Below are 24467 nucleotides of genomic sequence, written 5' to 3' on the forward strand. Positions count from 1 at the left end.
GAGTCTGAAGAGCTGGGTAGCTACTGTTTTGCCAGTGGAGTGAGGTATGGTGGGCAGAGTGCATCCAGGAGAACCAATCCTCCCGCATGGTAGCCGTGTGATGGGGGCAAGTCAACTTCTCATTTTTCATCTGTAAAGAGAAGGTTATTCTCCATAACCTGCCTGTTTTGCAGAGTTTTTACAAGGATCAAATAAAGAAACACTCGTGAAATCTCTTTGTAAGTTATAGACTGCTATGTAAATGTTATTTTATTACGGCTACCCTTTTGTAAATCTGGCCACCCCACTGTAGAGTACTAATTATACTGCAAGAGGATCTGATCACCCTTTGTGGCAACTGCCCAAAGGGAGACAGCTTCCAGGCAATGCCTATCCGAAGTCATTCTCACTTCTCTGGGATCCTTTTCCTGTTCCCAGGAATGCTGCCTGATTTCCAGACGTTAACCCTAACATAGCCACAGTCAAGAGGGAGACACTACTGGGGAAGCTTCAGCAGTCACGGAAACATCACCTCTATCATTAGCGTGCCACCCACATCACTCAGAGACTTTTACCTTTGCCATCCATAAACTTCCTTAGGTGCAGGTCAGAAATCTCCAAATCCTTCCCAGCCCACTAGAGATAAAATTGTATAGGAAAAACATGCTTCCAGTGTAGCGATTTGTTTTGACAGTCTTGTATCTCAACTCAAACTCTTTCAATGCTGCATCTGTTTTCTTACTGGATCTTAAAGACAGTTGGTGTTCTAGTTCAATAAAATGATCAATTGCATCTAATCTGGGAATTAATCTGGGAAACCTGGGACATATGCCCCCAATAGATCAATCAATGGGGATTCAGGGTGAGGAACCTGCTTCAGAGCGTTTCCCTTTAAAATCTCCTCCATGCTTCTATTTTAAAAATGGTTTGCATTGGAAAGGCAATGAATATTAACATGATGTAATCTCACATATCACATAATGTAATCAATTCAGATTTTCAATACAGCAGTTCCTCACCAACTGTGGAAATTTGGTTTCTGAAAATCCCTAAGGTAGGAGAATTCACAGTTGAGCAGTAAAAGATCATACAGAAAAAAAGAAAAAGACCAGGACTAGTAGAGCTAGAGTTCATTGCAAACTTTAAAAGGATCTTATGAATACATTTCTATGAATTTCAATCAAGCAAGAAAGGAAGCACACTCCATAAAGACAGAATCAATGAAATGATGAAGTTTTCACCATTTGAAATTCATGATGGTGTGTATGGTATTTGTTTGGCCTTTCTCTCTGAAAGGGATATGTCAGGTAGGAACAAAAGTATTGCTGAGCAGAGGGAGGGTCAGTGCTTCCCATAAGCTTGGCCATAAAAGGTGGGGATGGGATGCAAGGCAAGCTGGTTGTCTTTTACCTCCGACCAGGTTGCGTGACATCAGGGAGCAAATACCAAAATGGCATCTTGAAGTGCTAAAGGGAAACCCGGGACATATGCCCCAAATAGATCAATCAATGGGGATTCAGGGTGGGGAACAAGGGCAAATTATCAAAGCTAAAGCTTAGAGCCCAGGAAGGAGCTGAGGAAGGAGGAAAAGGGCAAGAGAAGAAACAACTCTGAGCAGAAAAATCAGTGATACAACATTAACTCCTATGCCAGTTTTGCACATTCCAGGTACTATTGTGTGGACAAGGTCCATCTAAAGACACACGAAAGAACGAGGAATAATGGCATTATTATCTTCTCAATTGTTCCCCATAAGCAGGACTCACAATTTAGGTACATGGGAAATAACATTCTTTCAGTCACCAAAAAGGCATACCGGAATTTTGCATAAAAACTTGAGGTTCGGGAATAATTAGTATTACGTTTTCCAAAGATCTGTTTTCATAGGTGGAATTTCCCTCATGCCTCCTTTTATATGTCCTCTAATCTGAGAAAAGATAAACTGAAACTCAAAACTAGCATTTATTTCAAACCTGCCAGAAGATTATTCTACTTCTGAAGAAAAAGTTATTTCCTTCACCAGCCTTGGTGCCTTTGTAATTTTTATTTCAATCATTATATGAATAATCAAAATTCCTTCTGATCTAAATAGTATTTGGAGAGACTTAACTTATTCTTTCATATTCCTGAATGTCTTTGACCAGAATCCCAGGAGGTATATAATCATATTCTTTAATTTCCTGATTACTCTAACCACTTACCTATCCTGCCTTTGTAGTGTTAGACAAAATGTATCTAGCAAGTATATTAGTTTCCTATGACTGCTATAACAAATTACTGCCATCTTAGTGGCCTAAAACAGCAAAACTTTATTATCTGACATTTTTGAAAATTAGAAGTCCAGCAGTGGTCTACCCGGGCTAAAACCAAGGTGTCGGCAGGGTTGTGTTCCTTTCTGGATGCTCTGGGGATAAATCTGTTTCCCTGCCTTTTCCAGCTTCTAAAGGCCTCTCGCGTTGTTTGGCGCATGGCCCTCTTCTATCTTCAAAGCCAGCCGGGAAGGTCAAGTCCTCACACCAACACTAACTCTTCTGCCTCCATCTTTTATAATATTTAAAACTCCTTGTGATTACATTGGGTCCATCCAGATAATCCAGGATAATCTCCCTATTTTAGGGTTAACTTTAATTCTCTCTGCAACCTTAATTCCCAATCGCCACGTAACATAACATAGTGATAGGTTTCAGGGATTAAGATGTTGACATCTTTGTTGGGGGGGGGAGCATTATTCTGCCTACCATGTCAGGTTTGTTGAAGAGAGGGGATAGTCACTAGGATATGGTTCATGTGCATAATTCAATAAAGTTATTTATATAAATTGTGTATTGGAGTCCTTTTGATACATTTACTAATGGAGGAACTAGAAAAATTGTTCTTCATATTATTAAAATCACATTGAATATGAAGAGAGACCAGAATTGATTAAAATGATAAAAGTGAGGTCATTATTCCCATCATCCAAATGTTAGTGTATTATCTATGTTGCCCTTGGACCTCCTGCAAAGTATGAAACTGATTACAAAAGAGGTGTGACTTGGGCTTTTCCTGTGTGCAGAGCCAAAGAAGGTTAAGTCCCAGGAGGGTATGACTCTCAAGGAAGAAGGGAGAGCCTACAGGGTAGTGAGTTTCTGAAAGGGGACCACGACGTCCCTCCAACAGTCCAGTTTATTCCTCTTGTTGTGTGTCCTTTAATCAGCTGTGCTTTGTAGGTAACCCCAAGTCTCTCAGGTATTCTGCACTTCCAACCACCCTATGAAAAAAACGAACACTTCTCTCTTGTCACTTACAATTCCTTTCCGGGAATCTCTTCCTCTTCTTACTCCTGCTGTTATAGTAGACAGCATTTCTTTAATAAACAGCCTCAATATTTTCAATGTCTCAGCAAGTTTTCATGCAACTATGTTCATATCTGCCACTTAATAACCAAGTTTCCTGCTAGTCCTAATCTGTTCTAGTCTCAATTTACTACTGAATTTTATTACATTATGTTTATTGTCAGTATGTTTATTTTCTTTTTCAACAAATTTGAAGCTGGAGAAATGAGTTTTCAAAAGAATCTTCTTGGATCTAGCAGACCAACTCCCTGACAATTCAGGATAAAAGTACTTTCTTCATGGACCTTATCTAAGATTTCCATTCCCAAGATTTTAAATATTTCAGAGGAAGCTTCAATGAGCAAAATCTTTAGTTTTAGGCATGTGCCTTCCTTAGGCAACAAACTAAACCCCCATCTGTCTTAGGCTGCCATGCAAATTACCATGGATTGGGCGGCTTAAATGGCAGAAATTTATTTTCTCTCAGTTATGGAGGCTAGAAATTCAAGATCCAGGTGCCAGCATGGTCAGTTTCCAGTGAGAGCTTTCTTCCTGATTTGCATGTGGTTGCCTTCTCCCTATGTTCTCACTTGGGAGAGAAAGGGGTGGAGAGAGAGAGAGAGACAGAGAGAGAGAGAGACAGAGAGACAGAGAGAGAGAGAGACAGAGAGAGACAGAGATCTCCAGTGTATCTTCTTTGAAGAGCACTAATCACATACTGAGGGGTCCACCCTCATGACCTCATCTAAACTGATTATCTCCCCAAAGCCCCATTTCCAAATATTATCACATTGAGGCTTAGGGCTTCAGCATATGAATTTGGGGGGAGGGGTCACAATTCAGTCCACAACACTATCCAACTAGCAGATTGGGTAAATTCCCAAGGTTACAACAGAACTTCCGCTAGGATTTCTATATCAAACCAAGAGCAGTTTGTGGCATATAATAGTTGGTCAATAAACACTTGTTGAATAAATTGGAAAATGAACAAATGTCTACCTTCACCACTAGACCTGTCCTTCTAACACCATGGTGTCACATAGCAAGAATCAGCATGCATTTGTTAAACAAATGAATATATTAATGGATTAATACTCAGTGCCCACATACTCTAGCACAGACCATCTGTGAACTCCAGTTTGTTAGCTGGATGGCTCTTACTACCTGCTGCCAAAATTCCTTACTGCTCACTGTCTGTTCACTGGGATCTTATTTCCACTGTGAGCCTTTGGTAGTTTCCTGCCCCTGCAAGAAAAGACAGGTGGGGCAAGATTTGAATAAAGCAGAGCTGAGTTCTAATCCCAAAACAGCCATTTAAGATTTGGATGAAACTGCGCAAGTCACTGAATCTCTCTGATAATCTCTTTGGGGATACGAATATCTTCAAGGGAAAGCAATGAGGATTAAATAACTTTAAACAAAATTATATTTCACGAGCTTAGAGTAGCATCTCAATGTCTATTCCCTTCTGACAGCGGGAAATTTTCATTTTCTACAAATCCTGTTTCTTCTGCGGGAATTTTCTCTCTAACGGTCCATATCGGTGACAGGGTTAATTCAGGTGTTCTGCCCTCTTGAAGAGGACACTGAGGTTTGTTCTGCCCAATCCCTCTTCCTGCTGCCCCAGTACATCCAAAGGACAGGCATGTGTCCTAAGCTCAGCCAACAGACTTTCTCTTAGGACTTTCTCTGCTGAACAGAGTGATGTGAAGACAAAAGAAACTGCTGAAAGTTCATTCATTTCAGCAGTGATACCTTAACAATCACATTATTTTTATCCTGGTTCTTGTCTGATTTCCTCACCTGATTCTCTGGTCTTCCTTTCAACCATGTAAACTCCCCAACACCTTTCTAATACATGCTTGAGGTAGCCAGAGTTAGAGTGTCTACCTTGCAACCACAAAATGCTAACTACAACTTATATTTTCAAAAGTTTAAAATTTGACTAAAAGGCACAAAAATAACCAAATAAAAAGAAATAGATATTTCATTCATAGGCAGAAATATTTGATATTGTAATGACAAAATTTTTTTCTATAAAATCAATGTGATGGTGATTAAAGCTTCAAAAGGCTTGTTTCCAAATGGAATTGAAAGTAAAAGGAGACTAACTCTAGTAGATATTGAAAGGTATTGTTATGCCCCATATTATCGACACTGCAGTGCTGGATTATTTAATTAAGGATAACTTGATAGCTAGTTTGAAAAAAAATAATTTCATATATCAAAATAAATTCTAGAGAAATCTAAGCTCTAAATGCAAAAAATAATCATAAAAATTCAATAAGAAAATTATTAATATACTTATGAACTTGGAGTAGGGAAAGATTTTCCAAGAGTGATACAAAAACTAAAATCATAAGGGGAAAAAACTGATTAATTTGACTAAATAGGTCTTAAAATGTCTCTGTAGAGCAAAACTACCAAACACATGACCTCTTAACTGATTTTCAGTTTTCCCCGAGCCTTATAATAATATCACTTTCAATCTACAATTTAATCTTTTTTTCAAAATCATAGTAAAGGTTATACTTCAGCAGCTAATTATACAGTATTGCTCCAGATTCAGGAATCTGGTGACAATCACTTTGAATTGAAACATGTGCATTATTGAAGTGTGTGTGAAATAACAAAGTAGTGTTTTAAAGTACATATTATATGTCCATTTTACAGATGGAAAAATTGAGAGTTAGAGAGTTCAAGTTACAGTCATTCAATTGTAGAGTGAAGACTGAACCAGGTCTGTGTGTGAACTAAATATGTGTTCTTAATGGCTTTCTTGCCCTGCCATTAATGAAATGGAGATATAAGGTACATTTGGGAAGCTTAGTAAGCATACTACAAGATGCTTCCTATGGTTCTTTCCTTCTAAATAAAAAAGCAAGTTTCATACATACTCAAACACACATTCATCCATTCAAAAACCTTTATTGAGTGGCTACTAGGTGCTAAGTATAAGTTCTAGAAATTAGTAATCCATTGGTGAATAAATTAAAGCATCAGTGTCTGACCTCAAGGGAGGAAATAGGCTGTACAAAACAAATCACACATAATATGCCAGCTCTGGGCGGGGGGGGGGGGGGGGGAAGCAATTAAAGTGGTTAGAGAGGGATAGAGAGAATGCAGAGTGCTCTGTTTTAATGGTTGGTCAGGGAAGGCTTCTCTATTAAGGGGACATTTGAGCAGATACCTGAGGGAGGTTAGGGAGCCAAGCAGACATTTAAGAAGAGAGAAATGAGCATGAGCATTGCAAGTGCAAAGTCATGAGCACAGTGGGTGTGCTTGAGGAGCAACCTGGAGCGTATGTGGCTAGAGTGAGGCCAGAGTCAGAGTGTTGGGAAAAGAAATCAGAGATATGTTAGGGGCTAGAACTAAGTCTATTAACCATACCCACCAAAAAATCCTTTAGCTCCAGTGTCTACGAGACAGCCCTGGGCTGACTTTCAAGCAGAAAGGCATGTCTAGTGCTCTCAAAAAGAGATCGGCACATTTGACTAAAGACTCGAATCGCCTAGCTCTGTTGTAATGGACCAGAAAGAAACACTGGGCCCTTAGGAAATGGGAAGCCAGAAGACATTTATGATTAACTTATACATCTGCTAGATAATCTCTTCCATTATTGTTTTTATCAAGCAGAGTAGACTAAACAGTTGAAATCATCAATTAGCTTAATTTCGACTTGGAGCCATGCTCCCTACTGTGAAATGAATTCTCTCCACCCTGACTGGGTTGTGTGCACGAGATTCACGTGTGATATTGCTACCATGATTTTGGTTTAGAGTTACTCTGATTCCCCTCCTTGTGGGTTCCTGTGAAAACTCAATATCCTTAATTCTTAATAGTTGTCACACATGGAGGGAAGTGGTGCTGTGGATTGTGCAAATAAAATTTTATTTCTAAATTCTGTTCACCTGTTGTCAGATGTTCTATTAAAGTTTGTGATTAGAACCTAGGACTGGTCAAAATCAGTGTCAAAAATTGCTTTATGCCAGGAAAGATTGAAGAGAAGATCTGTTTTAACTGGACTTCAGTTATTGTACTCTTTAGAGCAGGGGTTGGCAATTTTTTGTTTTTTATAAAGGGCCAGATAGGAAATATTCTAGGCTTTTTGGACCATGTAAGACTCTGTTACAACTACACAACTCCGTGTGAAAAGAGCATGTAAACAAATAAGCATAGTTCATGCCAATAAAACTTTACTTATAAAAGCAGATGGCAGGCAGATTTAGCTCACAGGAAATAGCTTGCAGACTCTTGCTATAGAGTCTCTGGCTATTTATTGCTGCAAGTGCTTAGGAAAAACAGGTAGAAAATTTTTCTTTCTTTGACCCTCCTGCTCATGAATATCCAAATTAAATGTAATTATCAAAAAACCCAATCAAACTAAAATAAGTACCAAATAGAAATAATAAGTGAGGCTCAGGGTGTAGATTACCTCTGTAGTCTTAGCACTCTGCAAGATATATGGATGCCCAACCATGGCAGGGACCATCCTGCTTTTACACTAGGCCACAACAACTGTCTCATTAAGAGAGATATCTGCTCAGCCATTGTCTTCCACACTCCTCCTTTGTTCAGATTTGTGAAATCTGCTGAATAGTTGAGGGGTTGCTATGACACTTGCATCAACCTTCTAATTATCACAGACTTTCCAATCTGGGGCAGAAGCAACTTCCTAGCTCTCATGGGGCTCTGGCTGTTGAGAACCCCCCGGCCATCTCCCCAGCCCTGACCTGCCAGCCCCCCTTGGGTATTCCAGGACCTCGCCACACAGCATCCCACAGTTCATGCCACAGCTGGGCACAGATCATCAAGAGTATGCTCCTTGAGAAAGAGGAAAGAAACAGAGATGGGACTGCTTCACAGATCTGTTCATCTCAACTTCAAATTCTTGGAAGGTCAAGGTCAGATGCTACATTTCTTTCCTCTACCCTTTACGAGGTTAACACGGCTCTATCTACATCCTCTGACGCTCAGCACATGCTTGTGGAAGGGTGATGCCCAAGATACTGCTGCCATTTATCTCCTGATCACTCGGGGCCTTTTGAAGTTTCCGTACGCGGCAGCCTTCATGGACTTTCTTCTTCTACCTCCTCACATACCAGTTGGGAAATAAGCCCAAAGGCAAGATGCTTTACGTGTTGGAAAATCTCAGAATTTGCTTTTATGGTCCGCAATCAGATAAATTGAGTCATTCATTCCATAGCATGAAATCAGACCCAATGAGTCCTCAGTAACAATCAGTGATGGTAGAAAACCCCAAAACAAAAATAGAGACAATGTTGTGGTCTGCTGGGATCTTTGCAAGGCACATGTTCCCTTTCCCTCTTCATCACTAGGGTCTTTTTTTTTTCTTTTAACATTACAGTAACAGATGGTAGAAAGGCACTTGTTACCCCATGTGCTGGAGGATCTGTTGTCAACTCAGCACGACCACCACTCACTCTAAGGCTGATAACCACGTTTCACAAATTCCCTTCTCCATACGGTCCATGGTAGAGTTTGCCATTGAGAAGAACTCGTGGACATTTGGAATGCAGAAGTGATGCAGCGGCCATTATTATTCTCCAGAGATAGTTGCAGGCAGATGTGGGGGCAGAGGGGAGATTGCTGGCAGCTTCCAGAGAGCTCTTGAGAACCACCTGCTTTGTCGCAGCAGACTGAGGCAGTTGATGGAGCTTCTCTAAGCTTCCTCAGAATTGCAGCAGTTTCCAGGAAAACTTCTGAGAACCACCTGTTTGGGTACGCCTGGCCGAGATTATCCGTGTCAACAAACCTGACCACCCGCAGCAGCTGTCTTGATCCCTGCATCCCCTGGTCTTCCATGAAAACCCTTAATTCTCTGGTAAATCCTTTAGGCATGGAACACATAGAGAGGCTTCTGTTTTCCAGACTGAACCCTGTATCACCACAGGTAAAGAAACATAGGTTAGTACACATTTGCTATCACTTTAGCGTTTGCTTTCCTTTCAGAAATCAATGTGTATAAGGAGAGCATCCACGGATGAACCAAGGGCTGAATTCCACTGAACCGAATATGCTCTTGATTGTAAAGCATACAGGTACCATTAAGAAAAAGCAAATACCCATAATAGTGTAGCTTACTAGGATGTCCCTCCACATGCCTGGGACACCAACCAGCTATATCTCCAGTGCAAGTATAGATGAGAAATGAGCAGGCTTCCCACAAAGGGACAGCAAGAAAATGTGCTTGCCTGAACATTGCCAGTGGGGGAGGGAGAAAAGCTCCCCAGAGAATTTGAACTGCTGCTCATGCAGTTCTGTGGGCTGTATTTGTACTTCCAGGATAGCCCCCAAATCCTGCTATAGAGAATTTAGTGGTTTGGGGTTGGTGGTGCCCTCATGACTGTCTAAAGCAAAGGCAAGCCCTCCCTGGAGGACCTCACTTTCAGTCCAGGTGGGCAGTGATTGTACCAACAGCAACTAGAAGATGCATTCTGATCTCACAGACTCAGAAGACGGAGCTATGAAACAACTGTGTGTTCTCAGAACTGATGGAATATATTGGCCAACGACAGCAGGCGAGCTGTGTTCTGTGAGTTTCCCACTAAGAAGAAGCTTGAGAGCATCCCCTTCAGATTTGCAGCACAGAGCCAGGCAGTCAGTCAGCACCCAGGTCAACTCCTGTGCTTACAGAGACTCTGTGATCTGGCCCCAGCTGAGTCTCTAGACCTCCTGGCACAGGCTTCACATTGGTCACGCTCTTCTCACTCTATGTTCCAGTTCTTTCAGTTCTCAGGACTCACTGAGCTTTTACACATGTCATTCTGTCTGCTCTGTCTCTTTTGTCCTTTGTGGGCTAGCCTCCTCATACTTTCCAAACTCAGGTGAGCGTTCCCACTTCGAGGATGCTCTCTCTGACTGAGTCTGGTTTATGGGCCCCTTCTCTATGCTTCTAGTCCCTCGTGCTCAACAACAGCCAACCAGGGTATGGGACTTACTGTTTGCTAAGGACCAAGTTTTATAAAACATAAAGTAACTGGCACACAGCAGGTGCTCTGTAAACGTACTTTCTCCTCTCCCTTTCTTAAAGGCCTTGAGTATTCGGTTCAATTCAGTGAAATGCATTGTCTACAGTATGTCAACTGCAGTGCTTAAGGCACAGGATGAATAAGACACAGTCCATGCCCACAAGATGACAATATAGCGAGAGAGAATCATGTGAGACAGTGTTACAGGGATGCAGGGGATGGCCTGAGTTGAGCTGCTCATGTGGCTCAGGAAAGGGTGGATGTCTGAAGAACATCTCAGAGGCCCAGTTGTCATTAACCAGGTGGTGTAGAAGGTGGGAGGAAGTTTGTGAGCAAAGACACAGGAACGTGAGAAGAGAAGTGTAAGAAGTGATGTCATCAGAGGTTAAACATATGCATCTTTGTATCCCAGAGCTCAGAACAATGCCTGGCACATGGTGGGAAGGAAGGAAGGGAGGAAGGAAGGGAGGATGGAAGGGAGAAGAGAGGGAGGGAGAAAGAAAAGGAGTCTGTCCTGCATTTGTCAGCTTAATTGGTTAGTAATAAGGCAGCTAAGTTGAGGGGTTGGGGGAAAATGGAGGGAAGAAGGAAGGAAGGAAGGAGGGAGGGAGGGAGGGAGGGAGGGAGGGAAGGAGGGAGGGAGGGAGGGAGGGAGGGAGGGAGGGAGGGAGGGAGGGAGGAAGGAAGGAAGGAAGGAAGGAAGGAAGGAAGGAAGGAAGGAAAACAATAAAGAAGCTCTTTGGGAAGGATTTGTAAAATTTGTGTTGGTCATTCTTGCCTCATACTCTTGATCCAACTCTCATTTTTTATTAACCAAAGGTTCCAATGTGCCTTTTTCCTCACATGAAAGCAGCAGGGACCTGTATACAGTTATATGCTGGTAAATGTTTAACAACCTGTTCTCTGGGAGGAAAACAAAAGCCCTGATTCACAGCATGTGCCAATTTCTGTAGTGTAAATACTCACCCAGACGATTTCAAGCTACCAACATGATATGACCAAATGCAGAGTTGGGAAGAGATGCCGCAATCAACTCTCGGGAGCTAGTAGAAAGGGACCCCAGCTCACCGCTGCCTGTGTGGGCATTTCAGAAATGCAGACAACTCAGAGACAATAACTGGTACCTAGAGCACCATGAACCCCAGACCACAGGGGCTAACTGCTAGGGGCTCCGGCCAGCTTTTTGCCAGAGGCCACCTTTCTGGGCACCCTGAGAGGTCACACAGTTCATGATCCGAGGCCTGTAGGAGATGACTTGGACAGGAGCTCCAGTGAAGATCTGATAAGGACCCGGACATTCAACAAGGCTCAACTGCACTTTGGGTGGAATCTAAAGTCCAGAGCCACGACCCCCTTTCGATGGCCTGGAAAGCTGAGAAGACAGCTGTGCTCCTCTTGCTCTGGCAGCGGAGTCATGCTGGGAGCTGCACACACAGGGTACCCCCTTGAACATGTGCTGAAGGGATTAAGGCACTCTGCTGTGATTGGCAGGTGGCCAAGTCCCCACCAGGGGAGGGGAACGGAGAGGGCTGGTGACCACAGTCACAGTTATCTGAAATACTCATAAGCGTCAGGGAGCGAGGGGGACATTTATATGACATAGAGGGTACCACTGGGAATGAGGGAAGGTTAGTGGGCACAGGAAACTTTAGGCTTCTTATTAGGAATGGTTAAATGATGCAGGTTCCTAAATTTTCCCCTGTCCTGCTTCTTTCTCTTACTAGCTGGGAGAAAATGGTAAGCGGGCACAGGGGTAGTGGGAGTAAAACAAAGAAAGTCTTTATAGGCAAACAAGAGGTTGTGGTTCATGCACGTAAAACTGAGCCACTTCCTTTCACCAGGTAAATGTGGGGCTACCTCACCCTATCTGACACCCTTCTGCTTATTTGGCCCTGGATGTGATCAGAGCAGTCCGGCAGACTATAAAAATGCTGAGGGATATGTCCACACAAAGACTTGCACACACTTGTTTACAGTAGCACTGCTCAGAATAACCAGAAGGTGAAAGCGAGCCAAATAGCCATCAGCTGATGAGTGGATAACAAAATGTGGTCTATCCTGACCATGGAATGTGACTCGGCTACAAAAAGAAACAAAGTACTGATATGTGCTATGATATAAATCAATCTTGAAGACGTTATGCTAAGTGAAAAACAGCTAGTCACAAAGGACTATGTATGACCATATACGATTCCATTCGTATGAAATGCCCAGAACAGAGAAATCTATGAGACAGAAATTGTTGCCTAGGGCTGAGGGCAGGGGAAGAGAGGATGTCTGCTGAAGGACGTTGGGTATTTTTTTGAGATGATGGAAATGTTCTAAAATTGACTGTGTTGATGGTTGTGAATATACTAAAAACCACTGACTATACTTTAAATGGGCAAATTACATGATATATAAATTATATCTTAATAAAGCTTCTTAAAAAAAGTCGAGGGAAGCTGATCAGAGTATGACCCACCCTTGTCTCCCCCGCCTCTCCTTATTACCACAGTCGAAGCGCAGCATTGTGAATGGTGTTCAGGGCAGCCAGGCCTGAGGAAGGACGGGTATAGGAACTCTTGGGATACTGAAGCAAAACTCTTCAGACACTAAAACAAAATGGGATGGACCACATCTACAAGAAGAGCTGACAGGTAGACAGAGCTCTGCAGCCACCATCTCTCCAGTTATCCAGTTCAGACACCTAGCACGCTTGACACTTCCTCGTCCCTTGTCCTCACCTGCTCAGCCTGTGGATGGTGCCTCCTAAATATTTCAACTCTTTTCCACTTGTTTCCATCTCCGGGTTACACCTGAACACTCTAATAGCCTCCTAACCACCTCCCTACTTTTATTCCTGCCCTCTGTGGCTTTTTCTCCATGTTACTCCATAGCCAGAGTGAACTTCCTACAGCCCAGATGTGATCAAACCACAGTAAGAATGCACCAGGGAACAGGCAGTTGCCCCCGCAGAAGATATGGTACAGCTGAGCATGGTAGACAAGGGGCCCGTCGTGGGAGGAGAAAGTACAGGGATCAATTAAGACCTGGAGAGGCCCAAAGCAGTGAGAAGGATACAGTGCTCTCCTCCACATAAAGTTCATTTTTAAAGAAACAATGCTAAGCCACAAAGTAAGTATAAGAGTCCAAGAAGTTCTGATATTTCCCCTAGGATATCACATAATTTGAAAAGAAAAGAAAATACAGTGTATTCGACTTGCTGATGCCCTAAATACACACACGCTTGGTCTGTCTTTGGAGTAACACAGCAGTTCACAGCAGAATAGATTTTCCTCATGGAGGAACTTGCCTGAAAGTAGATGACATTTATTCAGATTCATCTATCCTTTACTGAGTGCCAGCTATATGCCAGGTGCCACACTCAGCAATTTTGCTTACCTCATTTTTTAAATCCTAATAACAATTGCAGTTTAATGGTGATTTAAGGTTACTTTCCATCCATTACATCCACGTGAGAATAAATTAGAGTTTGGCAACACCCTCCCAGGCCACGGACCAGGGACCATGTTTTACAAATGAGAAAACTATTGTATTGCTTGAGTCCATCACGTAGCAGAATCGAAGGCAAGTTAGACAAGCAAGTGACTTGTTGATGAAAGAACAACAGCAAGCAGGGAGAGCCTTCAGACCCAATGTAGGTCTGACCCTTGTGAGGAAAGGGGAAGGAAGGCAGATCAAGTGAGGAGTCTAGTGCTGCAGTGCAGTTTCAAGACAGGCATAGCCAGGCTTAGGGGGTCCTGAAGCCAAAGCTGCCCACTAGAGAAGTCTCAAGTGCATCCAGAATGGACGGGAAGAGCCTGTAGGGAGCTTGGCTGGGGTGGATGCAGAAGGGCAACTCCTAGGGGGTGGAGGAGGGGGGTGGGACATCTGCCCATTACGCCCCTGCAGCAGAAGATCTGAGCAGTGTGTTTCCATGGTTGCTACATCGAGGAATCAGAGAATTTAAATGAATGTTTCTATTCATGCACCTTGTTTGGTGCTGAAACTATGATTCAAATCCAGACGTTTGAGATTCATACTGCATATTTTTCTCACTGTACCAAGCAGGTCTCTTAGTTTGTATGATGTAGAATTGTGGAATTTTAGGCTATTTGCATTTATCCCTTAAAGTTCTATTTTTTTTAAAGGTTTCCTTTTACTGTGTTGCAGTCAGCTCACTTACAGATTGGGGAGTTTTGCCAACTACTGGGTTGTTCAGTGTAGAATTTTATCCAGGTTTCTGGGTATGAGCTTGAGCCAGAAGAAAACATGACACCCTTGAAAAGTAACCAGGCATCTTTGTACCTCAGGCATCTCTGAAATAGGACTTGCATTCTTGTTGGAGACACAGCATTCTGCCCTGTAAAACATCGTTCTAGAGACTGATGCCATAAAACAATGAACAAAAACACCAGCTTCTAGCCTAGCTGTGGCAAAGATACACTTTTCTGCTGCATTCCCCATCCCATTTCTCCCCCACTAAGGAGGAGGTTTTGTAGCACAGTTAGCTATCAAAGTTGTACCGTCAATCATAGCAAAAGAAAGGTTTGATAAATAGATGCCATCCTCTGAGGAATTCATCCGTTCCACAAATATTTATTGAATACCTACTGTGTCCCAGGAGCTGCCAATGCGGGGTTGAACATGAGGACAGACAACATCCTATTATAAAGTTTTCCCTCTGTGGGAGGGGAAAGACAATAAACCACAAACAAATAATATTGAATGGCAGTAAATGCTATGAAAAATACAAAACCTCACAAGGGGGCTCAGGAGTGATAAGGGAAAGTGGTGGTGCTTACACAACATGGTCAGAAAAGCCTTCGATGCTTGGCAATGTAAGAATGGAGCCAGCCATGTGAGGACATGGGGGACAGCATCCTAGGCAGAGGGAACCCTGGAGGGAAAGCACAGCGCCCAGAGGCAAGAATATGTGTCTTGTATTTGATGCAATGGAAGGAAAGTCTGGGTGGCTGAAGCCTGGAGAGTATACTGAGGGTATCATGTCAGAGAGTTCGATAGGGATCAGCTCACAGAAGACTTTGTAAACCAAGGCAAAGGCTAGATTTAATTATAGGTGCAACTTGAAGCCACTGGAGTTTTAAGTCCAGCAGTGCTGGGAGTTGATTTAGTGCTTTGGGGAGAATGCATCATGGGAGGCGAAAATAGAAGTGGAGAGGCTGTTTGGCAGGGATTGCAATGGTCCAGAGGAAAGATGATGGTGGCAATGGAGAAGGAGGTGAGATGTAGTTAGATTCTAAAAATGTCTTTGGCCTACTCCCACAGAGGCCTAAAGAAATCCTATCTCATCTATGCAAGATGGAGGCTGAAATCATGGTGTCTTGGCCCGGATCACGTGGGATGTTACCTGGGAAGTCAGTAGGATGAAGCCTGGACCTGGGGAGGGGCAGACGATCTTAACCAAATAGAGAAAAGGAAGACAAAAACACAGTCCCACCTTGATTGTGCATGATTGAAAGGCGATCTAATTCAAAAAGCTAAAACCTATTAAACTCCAGTTTTGGGATTTCAGATTTTTAGGAGTGCCATTGGTAGGATTATGTTCTTTCTGGTAATGTGCTGTGACTGCTCTCCCCTGGAGACACTACAGGACACGTTAGTGAGTTATACAATAGCGATAATGGCGAACACGAAGGGCTTCCTATGTAGCAGACACTAAGTGCTTTCCCACTATTATCTCATCTACATCTCATAACTACTTTATGATGTAACATTATCATCCCCATTTAGTAGATGAGGTAACTGAGGCAGAGAGAAGCTAAAATACTAAACATGATTACTCTCACTTTGAAGGCACTCTTCAGCTAAATGTGAGTGGGGATCCAATGACTCTAAGGACATTGAACTCTCACCCAGCAACCCATGGTTGTCCTGCATTTAAGAGCACCTGGACCATTCTGAGAGGGTTCTTCTAAGACATACAGCCATGGTGCTGGTACAATTGTCGTGGAAGTGAACTTTCCCACTATGGCCATTGCTGATATGTCCTGGATGTCAGAAAGACTGAACAGAAGACCTTAGAAGAGGGTGCCCAGGCCTCAACAATCAGAAATTGCTGGTCCACAGTGCCACAGGCTAGCTCAAAGCAAGGCACTGCTGACTCTCATGGTGAGGAAACACTTAGCAACAACCCCATTCGGCAATTATTTATTGACCTACTACGTGCTATGTACTGTACGAGACACTGAAGATTATCAGGAACAAAGGAACGCCCTGCCTTCAGGATTCTTACAGGCTCGCAAGGATTCCAACAGGCAGACTGGCTGAAATTCACCAAACAAAAGAATTAACAACACAGAATATGTGTGTAAATAGTTAACCAGAAAATTGCAGAATGTGGAAGAAAAATGTGTTAGCTGAATAGAAATTAGAATCTAGAACCCATGTGGATTGGACACTAAGAAAAGGATTTAGGAGAAGAAAGGGGGAAATGACTGAGGCCACTGTGGAGGAATCTGGAGTACTTCTGGGGATTCCAGACAAGTCACTGAAGAGTAGCATCTGACTGTATTTCTGCCTGAGTCCATTGTCCTCCTTTGAGGCTGAAAAGCACTTACAATCTGCTGTATATGATGCTAATGTTAATAAAGGACAAAGTTTTGCTTATTATGACTTCTACTCTGCCCCGGAGAGATGGACAGCAAATCTAATAGCACATGAAATAGAGGAAAATATGTTTTAGGGAAACTCCCAGGATGAAATCTGACCGCTCTTAAGAGCCCTTCAAGAGATAGTGGACAAGAGTTGCTTAGGGATCCTTTATCAATAATTTATGTATTGAGAGAAAGACAAATCTCCTTTGGCAGAAGGAAGAAAGTTGGGAATCTGAGAACTCTGGGGCCCTAATTAACCTTCTCCCTCTCCACTCCACCCTCCCAGACATACAAAAGATCTGTGGGTCTTCTATGGTGAAAGAGTCACTTGGATAGGAAGGAGAGGAAAACAAAGACGGTTCTGGTAAAGGTCCCACCCTTCCTTCTGCCTTAGAATTCCTCATTTGGGTCATATTACACAGGTGGGGACAATTTTTCCAGAGCACTGCATTAAAATATTTTCTGGGAAAGAGCATTAGAGGCTCTAAGAGTCCCTTTCTTCATCTCATTGGCATGGATTACCAGTTCTTTGACCCTTGGGAAAGACCAGTGACCTGGGATGACAGGAAAGAGAGGCTAGTTCTGAGAGCACCCCTTCAGGATACCAGCCATCTAGAAGAACCAACCAGAGCAGACATCTTTATCTTTCTGATGAAAAAAACTCTTCTATCAGTAATGATATTGACTCGCTGCTATTTAAATGGAAAATACTTTTATCCTGTTTGTTGGTAATCTTTAGTTCTGTTTAAGATTGTTTTTAGTTACTGGAGGAATTTATTTTCATATAGTCAGCTCTGCTCGTCCTAGCCTTTGTCGTTTCCACCTTTGGTTTTATACATAAATGAGCCTCTAACGTCCCATATCAGAAATTATCAATGTATATTTCTTCTGATTCTTTAGCACTACTCTATTCTACTTTTGTGTGTGTGACATAAGATAATGATCTAATTCTATTTTGTTTTTCCACACAATTAAATTATTTTTCCAATTATTCTTTTATCCATTCCTTCCATAATTTGAAATGCAACTTTATCATATACTACATATTTTACATACATAGATGTGACAGATTGAGTTACCATAATCTTGCCAAATATTCTAGAACTCCTCTCTCTGTTATCCGTCTTGCAGGAGGATAAAACACATCCTGTTGAACTCAAGTGTAGTCACAGAACTTGCTTTGGTCCATGAAATGCAAGCAGGAATGACAGTATCCCTTATGAACAGGAGCTTTAAGAGCCAGTGAGTGGCTCACCATGCTTATTCGCCTCCTTCCCCCCCCCCCCCCCCCGTAACAATACCATTAATGTTTCTAGAGGATACTGCTCCATCAGCCCAGGTCCCAGTATGAAAGCAACATGGAAGAGAGCTCAGCTGACCCATGATGGGTATATAGCGTGGGCAAAACATAGACCTTTGTTGTCGTAAACTACTGAGATGTGAGGGGCTTTGTTACTACTGAGCAACCCCAGTCTGTCCTGACTAAGATATGTTTCTGGTCCTCTTATGCCTACTTTTGTATTAGAAAAACAGTCTTCCTTCTTAATTAGCTAGACCTCACCAAACTAAGACTAAAAATAAGCGTGACCTCTCTCATCTGAAAGTCCTGGGAAACAAACCAAGAAAAAAATATGTTCAAACCATTCCCTCAAAGGTTTACGTGTTTGTTATGTTTTTCCTATATTCACCTATTTCAGAATGCAAAGTGACAAGCTGTGGGGACTGAAAAGGAAGGATAATTACTTGGGGAAAGGCAGAAGAGTTGTATTAAAACTGTATTGAAAACACTCGGTTTTAGAGTTCTAGTGTTATCTTTCCTCCACTAACACAAGAGCCCTGGCAACAGAATGGGTTCTCATGGGAATGGCTGCATCACCATTTCATCTATGACCATCTCTCTCTGTCAGGTCCTCAGTTTGGACCTGAAATGAAGCTCCATGTCAAGTGGAAACATTGGGTTGCTAGAAGTGATGTGGGAGAGTGAAGAATGGAATTTACCTAGGGAAATGCTGAAAGGTAGTGAAACAGAAAGCTGGTAAAAATGTACCCAACTCTTCCAGTCTGAGAATGCTGTTTATTGCCTGTGAATGCGAGCATGTCTGGAGAGGCTGCTGTGCCAGTTGCTCTGTAAGGTTTTGCACTTTCTCAAAGGTGGTATTGGGACTGAAACACCACTGGGTCTGGAATGATTAGATGCAAAAGCCAGGAGGGATTTTCAGGGGAAGGATTTTTTTCTTTTAATGCTCTGGCTCCATCTAGAAGTGACTCGTCTATCTCCAAAAAGGCAGAATGTGGACCCTTGCACCAGCAGTTGGGTGACACCATTGAGGCACTGGAGAATGCTCAGGTTTGCATCTTCCCAACTTTGAAACTGTCTTCATAGCCTCCGAGTTAGCCAGTAAGGAGAATTGATGGATTGTAGCTAGAATCACATTTGTGTAGGATAAGACCTAATTCTGCTCCTCTGCCCAAATTTTGACATTGAACAGCAGCCAAAATTTGACTCTCTTTTGAGCTTGATGTCAGGGCAAACTGTACTGTTTCCAACAGCATTTCTACTCCAAACCCCCTCCAACACCACCTCCACAGCTCAGAAGAGATTCACAGACGTATAAATCAGAGTTGGCTCAGTTTAGAGGAGGATGGAGAACTGGACACCACCCAGACAAAGAAGTCATACCCAGAATGATTAGTTACCAGCAATGTACATTCCAAACAGGACATCATGGAAAAGGGAACCTCCTCAGTTCAGTGCAATTAAGAAGAGAAGCAGTTGGAAACCCCCCCCAAAAAACAAAACAAAAAAAGAACAGGAAAAAATTGGTAAAGATTCTAACACAGTGCTATGTTTTTGGTATAGACTGAATATTTGTGTCCCCAATTCATATGTTGAAACCTAACCCCTAATGTGATGGTATTTGGAGGTGGGGCCTTTGGGAGGTGATTAGGTCACGGGGACTCTGCCTTCATAAATGGAACTAGTGCCCTTATAAAAGAGACCCCAAAGGCCCCTCATCCCTTCCACTGTGTGAAGACACAGGGAAAAGACAGCTCTCTATGAACCAGGAAGCAGACCCTCACCAGACACCAAATTTGCTGGTGCCTAGATCTTGGACTTACAGGCCCCAGAATGGTGAGAAATAAATGTTTGCCATTTATAAGCCACTCACTATATGGTATTTTTGTTATAGCAGCCTGAATGGACTAAGACAACTTTAAACAGTGAGATGAAGACACTGAGAGTGTTCTGCTAAGGTCACAGGAAGCCATACCATGAGAAAAAGATAAAAACATTGCGTTGGATACAGCGAGCACGCATTGGTGAGTTAGATGATGGAAAGCAGAAAAATATACAAACTAGACCAAATCAAAGATATTCTCTTCACTTCCTTAGTGAGAAGGAATGCAAAGGAACATTTTACACATTACTGGTTATCACCAGAGTCATACTGAAGATACTATGTAGTAAACTCGATATGGTTCTCACTCTGTTGCTTATATGCAATCATTCTGAATTAATAAAAATGTTTTTTCTTCATAAACTCCCAAGGTAAAGAAGCCCAGGAGGCTTTTTCCAGATAAGTATCTGATACGTCTGGATAGGTAGATCTCACTGCCAGGTGAACTCAGCATTTTGCTGCCAGACTGGACAGCCCTGCTAACCAGCACTCCTTACAGAATTGCGCCATAACAAGGCTTAGTCCTATCTGGGTGTGCTACAAGTTACACCTCACATCTACCGTCTCCTTTCATCCTCACAATGCCTTTGTAAGGCAAGTAGGGTAGATATTTTACAGATAAGGAAACTGAGGCACAGTAAAGCCAGAATCACAAAGTTAGTAAATGACAATGTGTTATCATTGAAATAGACTCTTGGGCCCTTTCCTTCAGCCCTAGCTAGCAAACTGGCAAACTCTTCTAGAAAAATACTGTGAATACTCAATGTTCAAGCCAACAATGAAAGATGTGCCTTAGATGCTCTTAAGAATGGCTTTCCAGCTTCCCTGGGATCTACTCTGAGCCCAGAGGTGGACCCTCACCATCCATATTTAAAACAAGAGATCTACTGTACTCTGGCCATGGCTGATAGATCTGGGTGGATGCCTGATCTAGTGTAGACCATTCAGGACATATCTCACACACACACATGCACACATACACACACACACACACACACACACACACACACACACACACACACACACCATGAGAAATTTAGAGAGAAGGAGTCTTTGGAGCTATAACAGATTCTGTTAGGGGCAATTCTTTCAAGCAATTATTCTCAGATGCCGGTGAGATACTTAAATATCCATTCCATTTTTTAAAAATATAATTTAATTTTTAAAAATTTTGCCTAACTAATCACTTCCTGTTACTTGCAACCAAAGAACAATAACTAGTACAATCCAATTTTCCCAGTCTTTCCCATTCTGGGTCTTATACTTGTCTTTTCACATAACACCTTTTGCTTATATCCAAATGTAGTTCTCTCTTCATTGATCATTTTCTCTAACAATGGCAAAGTTGGGGCACATTTCATTTCAGCCACATTTTCCTTGGACTCACCAACTATTGACCTTCTCAGTTGACCATGAAAAAATTAGAGGCTGGAGAGAAAAACCACACTTAGGTACTTAAGAGAGATGAATGGACTGACAAAAAGCCAATGGAATTGTGAAATCACTTGTTAAATTAATAAACTCCCTGTTAAATTGCCTCAGTTCCTCTGAACACTAAGAAGGTACTGAAAGTCTGTCTTGGGCCCACCAGAACCAGCTAGTTGACTCACGTTGCAGGTTAGGCCAGTTCAGTATCCTTAAATCACCTCCCTTTTGAGTAGGGTTTGCAGTTCACATAATACTAGATCAGCAGGCTGGTAGGTAAAATAACACGCGTAAGAAGAGTATTAGGAGCTCTAAGCTTGCAAGTGGAGTTATTAAAAAAAAAAAAAAGAGCATCAATTTAAACCTTAATCCCAGTCTTTGCTTGAATTAAGGGAGACAAGCACAGACTTTTAACTGCTCTTCCATTTGATAAGGCTGAGCACCGTAACTATAAATTAAAAAATAACAAACAGAGCTGCGAGGTAGCACTTGCCACACCCAGGAGCCATCCTGTAGCTTTCTTGACTTCTCTGCAGGATTATGGGAAAGGCAGAACTGGCCTGGACACCAGTGAAGGGGAATGATTGGCACAAGTCCCTAAAGGACGTCACACTGAGGCCTTCTCATCTCTAGGTGGTACCAAGCATGAGTAACCAAGGGAGTATTTTATGAGCCTCCAGTGTCTTCAGTGTGGCTAAAGGTGCTCTTAATTGGTTTTCTATTCACAGGCATTAAATTAACTCTACCTAAAAATATCACTTACTTAGTTAGGTGAAGCAAAATTGGATTTAGATTTAGAGTCACTATACAGATGCAAAATAAGCTCTAGCACCCTCACATTTTTACCATAGCATATGGACCAAGCAAAATGCAAGTGACTTTGCAATTCTTAATTTGAATATAAGTATTCTTGTGCCTGACACCAACACAATTTTTCACTTTTCCAGTTTGATATTGGGGGGAAAGAAGGAAGAGTTAAATAAATAGAGTCAGATTTGGACTCCTGTAAGTTGTTATCATTGTAGAAGGATAGATCATCTTGTTTAGAATGAACCAACATCAGAGACAAAAAGATCAGTCAGATGCATTTAGTCAAATATGTTTCAGTCAGATATATTTAGATATAAAGAAGGAACACTGAGTGCAGACTTCTGAGACTCAGATTTGAAGCTGGACTTAGACAAACACTTTCTCTTGTGTCAGCCTAGAAAATAAAGGATCTCGAGACTACATTATCTTTAAATCTCCTTCCAAGTCTAACTCATGTTTATAAACTGCCATCTTCTTCATTACTTCTTATTATCCTAAAATTTGAAGTAAATTTTACCTCCAAAAGTTCTGTGCAAAATCCAAACATCACAAACTTTTATTTATCTAAAAACTGAACACCGCATCCGTTCAACTAATCAGAATAGTTTTTTGTGAAACTACATAATATTCACAATAATAGTTACTGTGGTGTGCACTATCTTAAATTAACTTCAGAGCCATAAAGAAAAGATTAATTTCTGTTCAGCTTGGTTTTATGAAGTGTGTTCTAATTCTTTTCCAGAGAAATCCACAGGAAATGACAGATCAGAGTACAGGCATAACTCGGAGATACTGTCTGTGGGTTTGATGCCAGATCAAACAATAAAATGAGTATCATCATAAAGCAAGATACTGAATTTGTTGGTTTCCCAGTGCATATAAAAGTTATATTTATACTATACTGTAGTCTATTAAGTCTAATAGCATTGTGTCTAAAAAATATGTACATATCTTAATTAAAAATTACCATATTGCTAAAAAGTGTTAACCGTCTTGAGCCTTTAGCAAGTTGTATTATTTTTGCTGGTGGACGCTCTTACCCTTCAATTTGTAAAATAATGCAATATCTATGAAGTGCAATAAAGTGAAGCATAATAAAAAGAGGTATTCCTGTGGTTCAAAAAAGATAAAAAAAATCCTCTGTTATTCTACCAGATTCTCTGTATCTCAACAGTGAGGTTGTGGTTTGTGTTGAGTTTTTTCTTTCTAAGTAAATCTCCTTTCATTCACATTTGTCTCATTTCCATCAGTTATTCTTGGCTTCCAGAAAAGACATAATGGTTTGGGGTTTTTTCTTTCTTTTTTTTTTCCCCACTAAAATCAGAATCCGACCAGGCCTGCAACACAGAGTCACAGACAGCTTTATTTCTTTGTATTTGTTTTTTGTTTGTTTGTTTGTTGTTGTTGTTGTTTGGTCAAATAATCTTTAATTGAAATATTTTCCTTTGTAGTTCTCAACTCGCGGAGCATTCCACCACACCACTGTTGATGCCATCTATGATGTCATGAGGATGGCAGCCATCAACATTGCAGCCCACAGACTGGGCAGTCCCCAAGATCTCTTTAATGGTTCCAGAGAGTTCTCTAACTAAAGATTGGTGCCACATCTGACAGGTAAGGTTGACAATCTCATCAAAAGTGATAAAGTGCTTCATATGTTTTTGCTTCTTTCTGTTTCTTGGATGTTCTTTGATGATGAGGGCAGAGGCAGAAGGTACCACCTCAATCTGGGCCTGTCTGTTCTAAATGGTCAGTTTCATTGTCATCCTCCGACCCTTCCAATCACCCATTGTTTTGGCGGTGCCATCACCACACTATTTTGGAGACAGACCCAGGGGGCCGATCTTGGGGGCTAGAGCAGACATGGCGCCAACTTCCCCACTGGTGCACCTCAGGCATATGATTTGCATCTCACTGGGCTGGAACTTCAGAGGCATGGTGGAGGCAGCTGATGTCGGATGAACCCAGATTCAGGACAATCGAAGCAAGTTCCACCTTGGCCTCCTCCGAGCGGAAAGCCTGGAAGACCTATTTCTTTGGATTCTGAAAGGACTGACCCAACTTGGGGTAAAAGCTTCCTTAAATCCAAAACACTATTAGAGGGAACTTCTTTTGTTTTATAATAGAGAGCTAAGTGCAGCCATTTAAGATATTTAAGATGTTTATCTC

At 41.9% G+C, this 24467-nt stretch overlaps 1 pseudogene; it reads right to left on the bottom strand.

Annotated features, from left to right (window-relative positions):
• Positions 1–23752: 23752 nt before the first annotated feature.
• Positions 23753–24235, bottom strand: LOC109456574 (large ribosomal subunit protein uL11; annotated as a pseudogene).
• Positions 24236–24467: the final 232 nt, after the last annotated feature.

Source organism: Rhinolophus sinicus, linkage group LG02 (genome assembly GCF_036562045.2).
Source record: "Rhinolophus sinicus isolate RSC01 linkage group LG02, ASM3656204v1, whole genome shotgun sequence".
Lineage (NCBI taxonomy): Eukaryota > Metazoa > Chordata > Mammalia > Chiroptera > Rhinolophidae > Rhinolophus > Rhinolophus sinicus.